This window comes from Ambystoma mexicanum, unplaced genomic scaffold (genome assembly GCF_040938575.1).
Source record: "Ambystoma mexicanum isolate Mex_15411 unplaced genomic scaffold, UKY_AmexF1_1 Mex_scaf5, whole genome shotgun sequence".
NCBI classification, from domain to species: domain Eukaryota; kingdom Metazoa; phylum Chordata; class Amphibia; order Caudata; family Ambystomatidae; genus Ambystoma; species Ambystoma mexicanum.
In genome coordinates this window covers 6,012,212-6,022,785 of record NW_027182466.1, presented here as the reverse complement: position 1 = coordinate 6,022,785, position 10,574 = coordinate 6,012,212, and positions in this window count along the sequence as shown.

The following is a 10,574-nucleotide window of genomic DNA, read 5'->3' as shown; positions in this document are numbered from 1 at the left end:
TTTCATGTTAGAGGAAGGATCTCAGGTTTGGTATTAGAAGCATAGAGATATCACATCTCATGCTATAGGAAGGGTCTTAGGATTGGAATGGGAAGCAGTTGGATATCACATCTCGTGCTATAGGAAGTGTCTCAGGATTGGAATGGGAAGGAGCTGGATATCACATCTCATGCTAAAGGAAGGGTCTCAGGTTTGGAACGGGAAGGATTTGGATATCACATCTCATGTTATAGGAAGGGTCTCAGGTTTGGTATAAGCATTGAGATATCACATCTCTGCTATCGGAAGAGTCTCAGGATTGGAATGGGAAGGAGTTGAATATCCCATCTCATGTTATAGGACGGGTCTCAGGTTTGTTATTAGAATCATTGAGATATCATATTGCATGCTGTAGGAAGGGTCTAAGGGTTGGAATGTGAAGGACTTGGATATCACATCTCATGCTATAGATAGGCTCTTAGGTTTGGAAAGGGAAGGAGTTGGATATCACATTTCATGTTAGAGGAAGGATCTCAGGTTTGGTATTAGAAGCATAGAGATATCACATCTCATGCTATAGGAAGGGTCTCAGGATTGGAATGGGAAGCAGTTGGATATCACATCTCATGCTATAGGAAGTGTCTCAGGATTGGAATGGGAAGGACTTGGGTATCACATCTCATGCTATAGGGAGGGTCTCAAGTTTGATATTAGAAGCATTGAGATATCACATCTCATGCTATAGGAAGGGTCTCAGGATTGGAATGGGAAGGAGTTGGATATCACATCTCATGCTATAGGAAGGGTCTCAGGTTTGGTATAAGCAGTGAGATATCACATCTCATGCTATAGGAAGTGTCTCAGGATTGGAATGGGAAGGAGTTGGATATCACATCTCATGTTATAGGAAGGATCTCAGGTTTGGTATAAGCATTGAGATATCACATCTGTGCTATCGGAAGGGTCTCAGGATTGGAATGGGAAGGAGTTGGATATTCCCATCTCATGTTATAGGGAGGGTCTCAAGTTTGATATTAGAAGCATTGAGATATCACATTTCATGATATCGGAAGGGTCTCAAGATTGGAATGGGAAGGAGTTGGCTATCACATCTCATGATAAAGGAAGGGTCTAAGGTTTGGAAGGGGAAGGATTTGGATATCACATCTCATGTTATAGGACGGGTCTCAGGTTTGGTATTAGAAGCATTGAGATATCAAGTCTCATGGTATAGGAAGGGTCTCAGAATTGGAATGGGAAGGAGTTGGATATCACATCTCAAGCTATAGGAAGGGTCTCAGGATTAGAATGGGAAGGAGTTTGATATCACATCTCATGCCATAGTATGGGTCTCAGGTTTGGTAGAAGCATTGGGATATCAGATCTCATGCTATCGGAAGGGTATCGGGATTGGATTTGGAAGGAGTTGGATATCCCATCTCATGCTATAGGAAGGGTCTCAGGTTGGAATGGGAAGGAGTTGGATATCACATCTCATGTTATAGGAAGGGTCTCAGGATTGGAATGGGAAGGACTTGGATATCACATCTCATGCTATAGGAAGGCTCTCAGGTTTGCAAGGGGAAAGAGTTGGATATCACATTTCATGTTAGAGGTAGGATCTCAGGTTTGGTATTAGAAGTATTGAGATATCACATCTCATGCTATCAGAAGGATCTCAGGTTTGGTATAGAAGCATTGAGATATCATATCTTATGCTATCAGAAGAGTCTCAGGATTGGAATGGGAAGGAGTTGGATATCACATCTCATGCTAAAGGGAGGGTCTCAGGTTTGGAAGATAAGGATTTGGATATCACATCTCATGTTATAGGAAGGATCTCAGGTTTGGTATTAGAAGTATTGAGATATCACATCTCATGTTATCGGAAGGATCTCAGGTTTGGTATTAGAAGTATTGAGATATCACCTCTCATGCTATAGGAAGGGTCTCAGGATTGGAATGGGAAGGAGTTGGATATCACATCTCATGCTAAAGGAAGGGTCTCAGGTTTGGTAGAAGCATTGAGATATCACATCTCATGCTATAGGAAGGGTCTCAGGATTGGAATGGGAAGGACTTAGATATCACATATCATGCTATAGGGAGGGTCTCAGTTTTGATATTAGAAGCATTGAGATATCACATCTCATGCTATCGGAAGTGTCTCAGGATTGGAATGGGAAGGAGCTGGATATCACATCTCATGCTAAAGGAAGGGTCTCAGGTTTGGAACGGGAAGGAGTTGGATATCACATCTCATGTTATAGGAAGGGTCTCAGGTTTGGTATAAACATTGAGATATCACATCTCTGCTATCGGAAGTGTCTCAGGATTGGAATGGGAAGGAGTTGGATATCCCATCTCATGTTATAGGACGGGTCTCAGGTTTTTTATTAGAATCATTGAGATATCATATTGCATGCTGTAGGAAGGGTCTAAGGATTGGAATGGGAAGGACTTGGATATCACATCTCATGCTATAGATAGGCTCTCAGGTTTGGAAAGTGAAGGAGTTGGATATCACATTTCATGTTAGAGGAAGTATCTCAGGTTTGGTATTAGAGGCATTGAGATATCACATCTCAGGCTATAGGAAGGGTCTCAGGATTGGAATGGGAAGGAGTTGGATATCACATCTCATGCTATAGGAAGGGTCTCAGATTTGGTATAAGCATTGAGATATCACATCTCATGCTATAGGAAGGGTCCAGGATTGGAATGGAAGGAGTTGGATATCACATCTCATGTTATAGGAAGGATCTCAGGTTTGGTATTAGAAGCATTGAGACATCACATCTCATGCTATAGGAAGGGTCTCAGGATTGGAATGGGAAGGAGTTGGATATCACATCTCATGCTATAGGAAGGGTCTCAGGATTGGAATGGAAGGAGTTGAATATGACATCTCATGCCGTAGGAAGGGTCTCAGGTTTGGTATAAACATTGAGATATCACATCTCTGCTATCAAAAGGGTCTCAGGATTGGAATGGGAAGGAGTTGGATATCCCATCTCATGTTATAGGAAGAGTCTCAGGTTTGGTATTAGAAGCATTGAGATATCACATCTCATGCTATAGGAAGTGTCTCAGGATTGGAATGGGAAGGACTTGGATATCACATCTCATGCTATGGGAAGGGTCTCAGGTTTGGTATAAGCAGTGAGATATCACATCTCATGCTATAGGAAGTGTCTCAGGATTGGAATGGGAAGGAGTTGGATATCACATCTCATGTTATAGGAAGGATCTCAGGTTTGGTATAAGCATTGAGATATCACATCTCATGCTATCGGAAGTGTCTCAGGATTGGAATGGGAAGGAGCTGGATATCACATCTCATGCTAAAGGAAGGGTCTCAGGTTTGGAACGGGAAGGAGTTGGATATCACATCTCATGTTATAGGAAGGGTCTCAGGTTTGGTATAAACATTGAGATATCACATCTCTGCTATCGGAAGTGTCTCAGGATTGGAATGGGAAGGAGTTGGATATCCCATCTCATGTTATAGGACGGGTCTCAGGTTTTTTATTAGAATCATTGAGATATCATATTGCATGCTGTAGGAAGGGTCTAAGGATTGGAATGGGAAGGACTTGGATATCACATCTCATGCTATAGATAGGCTCTCAGGTTTGGAAAGTGAAGGAGTTGGATATCACATTTCATGTTAGAGGAAGTATCTCAGGTTTGGTATTAGAGGCATTGAGATATCACATCTCAGGCTATAGGAAGGGTCTCAGGATTGGAATGGGAAGGAGTTGGATATCACATCTCATGCTATAGGAAGGGTCTCAGATTTGGTATAAGCATTGAGATATCACATCTCATGCTATAGGAAGGGTCCAGGATTGGAATGGAAGGAGTTGGATATCACATCTCATGTTATAGGAAGGATCTCAGGTTTGGTATTAGAAGCATTGAGACATCACATCTCATGCTATAGGAAGGGTCTCAGGATTGGAATGGGAAGGAGTTGGATATCACATCTCATGCTATAGGAAGGGTCTCAGGATTGGAATGGGAAGGAGTTGAATATGACATCTCATGCCGTAGGAAGGGTCTCAGGTTTGGTATAAACATTGAGATATCACATCTCTGCTATCAAAAGGGTCTCAGGATTGGAATGGGAAGGAGTTGGATATCCCATCTCATGTTATAGGAAGAGTCTCAGGTTTGGTATTAGAAGCATTGAGATATCACATCTCATGCTATAGGAAGTGTCTCAGGATTGGAATGGGAAGGACTTGGATATCACATCTCATGCTATGGGAAGGGTCTCAGGTTTGGTATAAGCAGTGAGATATCACATCTCATGCTATAGGAAGTGTCTCAGGATTGGAATGGGAAGGAGTTGGATATCACATCTCATGTTATAGGAAGGATCTCAGGTTTGGTATAAGCATTGAGATATCACATCTCTGCTATCGGAAGGGTCTCAGGATTGGAATGGGAAGGAGTTGGATATTCCCATCTCATGTTATAAGAAGGGTCTCAGGTTTGGTATTAGAAGCATTGAGATATCACATCTCATGCTATAGGAAGGGTCTCAGGATTGGAATGGGAAGGACTTGGATATCACATCTCATGCTATAGGGAGGGTCTCAAGTTTGATATTAGAAGCTTTGAGGTATCACATCTCATGATATCGGAAGGGTCTCAGGATTGGAATGGGAAGGAGTTGGATATCACATCTCATGATAAAGGAAGGGTCTAAGGTTTGGAAGGGGAAGGATTTGGATATCACATCTCATGTTATATTACGGGTCTCAGGTTTGGTATTAGAAGCATTGAGATATCAAGTCTCATAGTATAGGAAGGGTCTCAGAATTGGAATGGGAAGGAGTTGGATATCACATCTCAAGCTATAGGAAGGGTCTCAGGATTGGAATGGAAAGGACTTGGATATCACATCTCATGCTATAGGAAGGCTCTCAGGTTTGGAAGGGGAAAGAGTTGGATATCACATTTCATGTTAGAGGTAGGATCTCAGGTTTGGTATTAGAGGCATTGAGATATCACATCTCATGCTATCAGAAGGGTCTCAGGAATGGAATGGGAAGGAGTTGGATATCACATCTCATGCTAAAGGGAAGGTCTCAGGTTTGGAAGGGGAAGGATTTGGATATCACATCTCATGTTATAGGAAGGATCTCAGGTTTGGTATTAGAAGCATTGAGATATCACATCTCATGCTATCGGAAGGATCTCAGGTTTGGTATTAGAAGCATTGAGATATCACATCTCATGCTATCAGAAGAGTCTCAGGATTGGAATAGGAAGGAGTTGGATATCACATCTCATGCTAAAGGGAGGGTCTCAGGTTTGGAAGGGGAAGGATTTGGATATCACATCTCATGTTATCGGAAGGATCTCACGTTTGGTATTAGAAGTATTGAGATATCATATCTCATGCTATAGGAAGGGTCTCAGGATTGGAATGGGAAGGAGTTGGATATCACATCTCATGCTATAGGGAGGGTCTCAGGATTGGAATGGGAAGGACTTAGATATCACATATCATGCTATAGGGAGGGTCTCAGTTTTGATATTAGAAGCATTGAGATATCACATCTCATGCTATCGGAAGTGTCTCAGGATTGGAATGGGAAGGAGCTGGATATCACATCTCATGCTAAAGGAAGGGTCTCAGGTTTGGAACGGGAAGGATTTGGATATCACATCTCATGTTATAGGAAGGGTCTCAGGTTTGGTATAAGCATTGAGATATCACATCTCTGCTATCGGAAGAGTCTCAGGATTGGAATGGGAAGGAGTTGAATATCCCATCTCATGTTATAGGACGGGTCTCAGGTTTGTTATTAGAATCATTGAGATATCATATTGCATGCTGTAGGAAGGGTCTAAGGTTTGGAATGTGAAGGACTTGGATATCACATCTCATGCTATAGATAGGCTCTTAGGTTTGGAAAGGGAAGGAGTTGGATATCACATTTCATGTTAGAGGAAGGATCTCAGGTTTGGTATTAGAAGCATAGAGATATCACATCTCATGCTATAGGAAGGGTCTCAGGATTGGAATGGGAAGCAGTTGGATATCACATCTCATGCTATAGGAAGTGTCTCAGGATTGGAATGGGAAGGACTTGGGTATCACATCTCATGCTATAGGGAGGGTCTCAAGTTTGATATTAGAAGCATTGAGATATCACATCTCATGCTATAGGAAGGGTCTCAGGATTGGAATGGGAAGGAGTTGGATATCACATCTCATGCTATAGGAAGGGTCTCAGGTTTGGTATAAGCAGTGAGATATCACATCTCATGCTATAGGAAGTGTCTCAGGATTGGAATGGGAAGGAGTTGGATATCACATCTCATGTTATAGGAAGGATCTCAGGTTTGGTATAAGCATTGAGATATCACATCTGTGCTATCGGAAGGGTCTCAGGATTGGAATGGGAAGGAGTTGGATATTCCCATCTCATGTTATAGGGAGGGTCTCAAGTTTGATATTAGAAGCATTGAGATATCACATTTCATGATATCGGAAGGGTCTCAAGATTGGAATGGGAAGGAGTTGGCTATCACATCTCATGATAAAGGAAGGGTCTAAGGTTTGGAAGGGGAAGGATTTGGATATCACATCTCATGTTATAGGACGGGTCTCAGGTTTGGTATTAGAAGCATTGAGATATCAAGTCTCATGGTATAGGAAGGGTCTCAGAATTGGAATGGGAAGGAGTTGGATATCACATCTCAAGCTATAGGAAGGGTCTCAGGATTAGAATGGGAAGGAGTTTGATATCACATCTCATGCCATAGTATGGGTCTCAGGTTTGGTAGAAGCATTGGGATATCAGATCTCATGCTATCGGAAGGGTATCGGGATTGGATTTGGAAGGAGTTGGATATCCCATCTCATGCTATAGGAAGGGTCTCAGGTTGGAATGGGAAGGAGTTGGATATCACATCTCATGTTATAGGAAGGGTCTCAGGATTGGAATGGGAAGGACTTGGATATCACATCTCATGCTATAGGAAGGCTCTCAGGTTTGCAAGGGGAAAGCGTTGGATATCACATTTCATGTTAGAGGTAGGATCTCAGGTTTGGTATTAGAAGTATTGAGATATCACATCTCATGCTATCAGAAGGATCTCAGGTTTGGTATAGAAGCATTGAGATATCATATCTTATGCTATCAGAAGAGTCTCAGGATTGGAATGGGAAGGAGTTGGATATCACATCTCATGCTAAAGGGAGGGTCTCAGGTTTGGAAGATAAGGATTTGGATATCACATCTCATGTTATAGGAAGGATCCCAGGTTTGGTATTAGAAGTATTGAGATATCACATCTCATGCTATCGGAAGGATCTCAGGTTTGGTATAGAAGCATTGAGATATCATATCTTATGCTATCAGAAGGGTCTCAGGATTGGAATGGGAAGGAGTTGGATATCACATCTCATGCTAAAGGGAGGGTCTCAGGTTTGGAAGGGGAAGGATTTGGATATCACATCTCATGTTATAGGATGGATCTCAGGTTTGGTATTAGAAGTATTGAGATATCACATCTCATGTTATCGGAAGGATCTCAGGTTTGGTATTAGAAGTATTGAGATATCACCTCTCATGCTATAGGAAGGGTCTCAGGATTGGAATGGGAAGGAGTTGGATATCACATCTCATGCTAAAGGAAGGGTCTCAGGTTTGGTAGAAGCATTGAGATATCACATCTCATGCTATAGGAAGGGTCTCAGGATTGGAATGGGAAGGACTTAGATATCACATATCATGCTATAGGGAGGGTCTCAGTTTTGATATTAGAAGCATTGAGATATCACATCTCATGCTATCGGAAGTGTCTCAGGATTGGAATGGGAAGGAGCTGGATATCACATCTCATGCTAAAGGAAGGGTCTCAGGTTTGGAAGGGGAAGGATTTGGATATCACATCTCATGTTATAGGAAGGGTCTCAGGTTTGGTATAAACATTGAGATATCACATCTCTGCTATCGGAAGTGTCTCAGAATTGGAATGGGAAGGAGTTGGATATCCCATCTCATGTTATAGGACGGGTCTCAGGTTTTTTATTAGAATCATTGAGATATCATATTGCATGCTGTAGGAAGGGTCTAAGGATTGGAATGGGAAGGACTTGGATGTCACATCTCATGCTATAGATAGGCTCTCAGGTTTGGAAAGTGAAGGAGTTGGATATCACATTTCATGTTAGAGGAAGGATCTCAGGTTTGGTATTAGAGGCATTGAGATATCACATCTCAGGCTATAGGAAGGGTCTCAGGATTGGAATGGGAAGGAGTTGGATATCACATCTCATGCTATAGGAAGGGTCTCAGGTTTGGTATAAGCATTGAGATATCACATCTCATGCTATAGGAAGGGTCCAGGATTGGAATGGAAGGAGTTGGATATCACATCTCATGTTATAGGAAGGATCTCAGGTTTGGTATTAGAAGCATTGAGACATCACATCTCATGCTATAGGAAGGGTCTCATGATTGGAATGGGAAGGAGTTGGATATCACATCTCATGCTATAGGAAGGGTCTCAGGATTGGAATGGGAAGGAGTTGAATATGACATCTCATGCCGTAGGAAGGGTCTCAGGTTTGGTATAAACATTGAGATATCACATCTCTGCTATCAAAAGGGTCTCAGGATTGGAATGGGAAGGAGTTGGATATCCCATCCCATGTTATAGGAAGAGTCTCAGGTTTGGTATTAGAAGCATTGAGATATCACATCTCATGCTATAGGAAGTGTCTCAGGATTGGAATGGGAAGGACTTGGATATCACATCTCATGCTATGGGAAGGGTCTCAGGTTTGGTATAAGCAGTGAGATATCACATCTCATGCTATAGGAAGTGTCTCAGGATTGGAATGGGAAGGAGTTGGATATCACATCTCATGTTATAGGAAGGATCTCAGGTTTGGTATAAGCATTGAGATATCACATCTCTGCTATCGGAAGGGTCTCAGGATTGGAATGGGAAGGAGTTGGATATTCCCATCTCATGTTATAAGAAGGGTCTCAGGTTTGGTATTAGAAGCATTGAGATATCACATCTCATGCTATAGGAAGGGTCTCAGGATTGGAATGGGAAGGACTTGGATATCACATCTCATGCTATAGGGAGGGTCTCAAGTTTGATATTAGAAGCTTTGAGATATCACATCTCATGATATCGGAAGGGTCTCAGGATTGGAATGGGAAGGAGTTGGATATCACATCTCATGATAAAGGAAGGGTCTAAGGTTTGGAAGGGGAAGGATTTGGATATCACATCTCATGTTATATTACGGGTCTCAGGTTTGGTATTAGAAGCATTGAGATATCAAGTCTCATAGTATAGGAAGGGTCTCAGAATTGGAATGGGAAGGAGTTGGATATCACATCTCAAGCTATAGGAAGGGTCTCAGGATTGGAATGGAAAGGACTTGGATATCACATCTCATGCTATAGGAAGGCTCTCAGGTTTGGAAGGGGAAAGAGTTGGATATCACATTTCATGTTAGAGGTAGGATCTCAGGTTTGGTATTAGAGGCATTGAGATATCACATCTCATGCTATCAGAAGGGTTTCAGGAATGGAATGGGAAGGAGTTGGATATCACATCTCATGCTAAAGGGAGGGTCTCAGGTTTGGAAGGGGAAGGATTTGGATATCACATCTCATGTTATAGGAAGGATCTCAGGTTTGGTATTAGAAGCATTGAGATATCACATCTCATGCTATCGGAAGGATCTCAGGTTTGGTATTAGAAGCATTGAGATATCACATCTCATGCTATCAGAAGAGTCTCAGGATTGGAATAGGAAGGAGTTGGATATCACATCTCATGCTAAAGGGAGGGTCTCAGGTTTGGAAGGGGAAGGATTTGGATATCACATCTCATGTTATCGGAAGGATCTCACGTTTGGTATTAGAAGTATTGAGATATCATATCTCATGCTATAGGAAGGGTCTCAGGATTGGAATGGGAAGGAGTTGGATATCACATCTCATGCTATAGGGAGGGTCTCAGGATTGGAATGGGAAGGACTTAGATATCACATATCATGCTATAGGGAGGGTCTCAGTTTTGATATTAGAAGCATTGAGATATCACATCTCATGCTATCGGAAGTGTCTCAGGATTGGAATGGGAAGGAGCTGGATATCACATCTCATGCTAAAGGAAGGGTCTCAGGTTTGGAACGGGAAGGATTTGGATATCACATCTCATGTTATAGGAAGGGTCTCAGGTTTGGTATAAGCATTGAGATATCACATCTCTGCTATCGGAAGAGTCTCAGGATTGGAATGGGAAGGAGTTGAATATCCCATCTCATGTTATAGGACGGGTCTCAGGTTTGTTATTAGAATCATTGAGATATCATATTGCATGCTGTTGGAAGGGTCTAAGGGTTGGAATGTGAAGGACTTGGATATCACATCTCATGCTATAGATAGGCCCTTAGGTTTGGAAAGGGAAGGAGTTGGATATCACATTTCATGTTAGAGGAAGGATCTCAGGTTTGGTATTAGAAGCATAGAGATATCACATCTCATGCTATAGGAAGGGTCTCAGGATTGGAATGGGAAGCAGTTGGATATCACATCTCA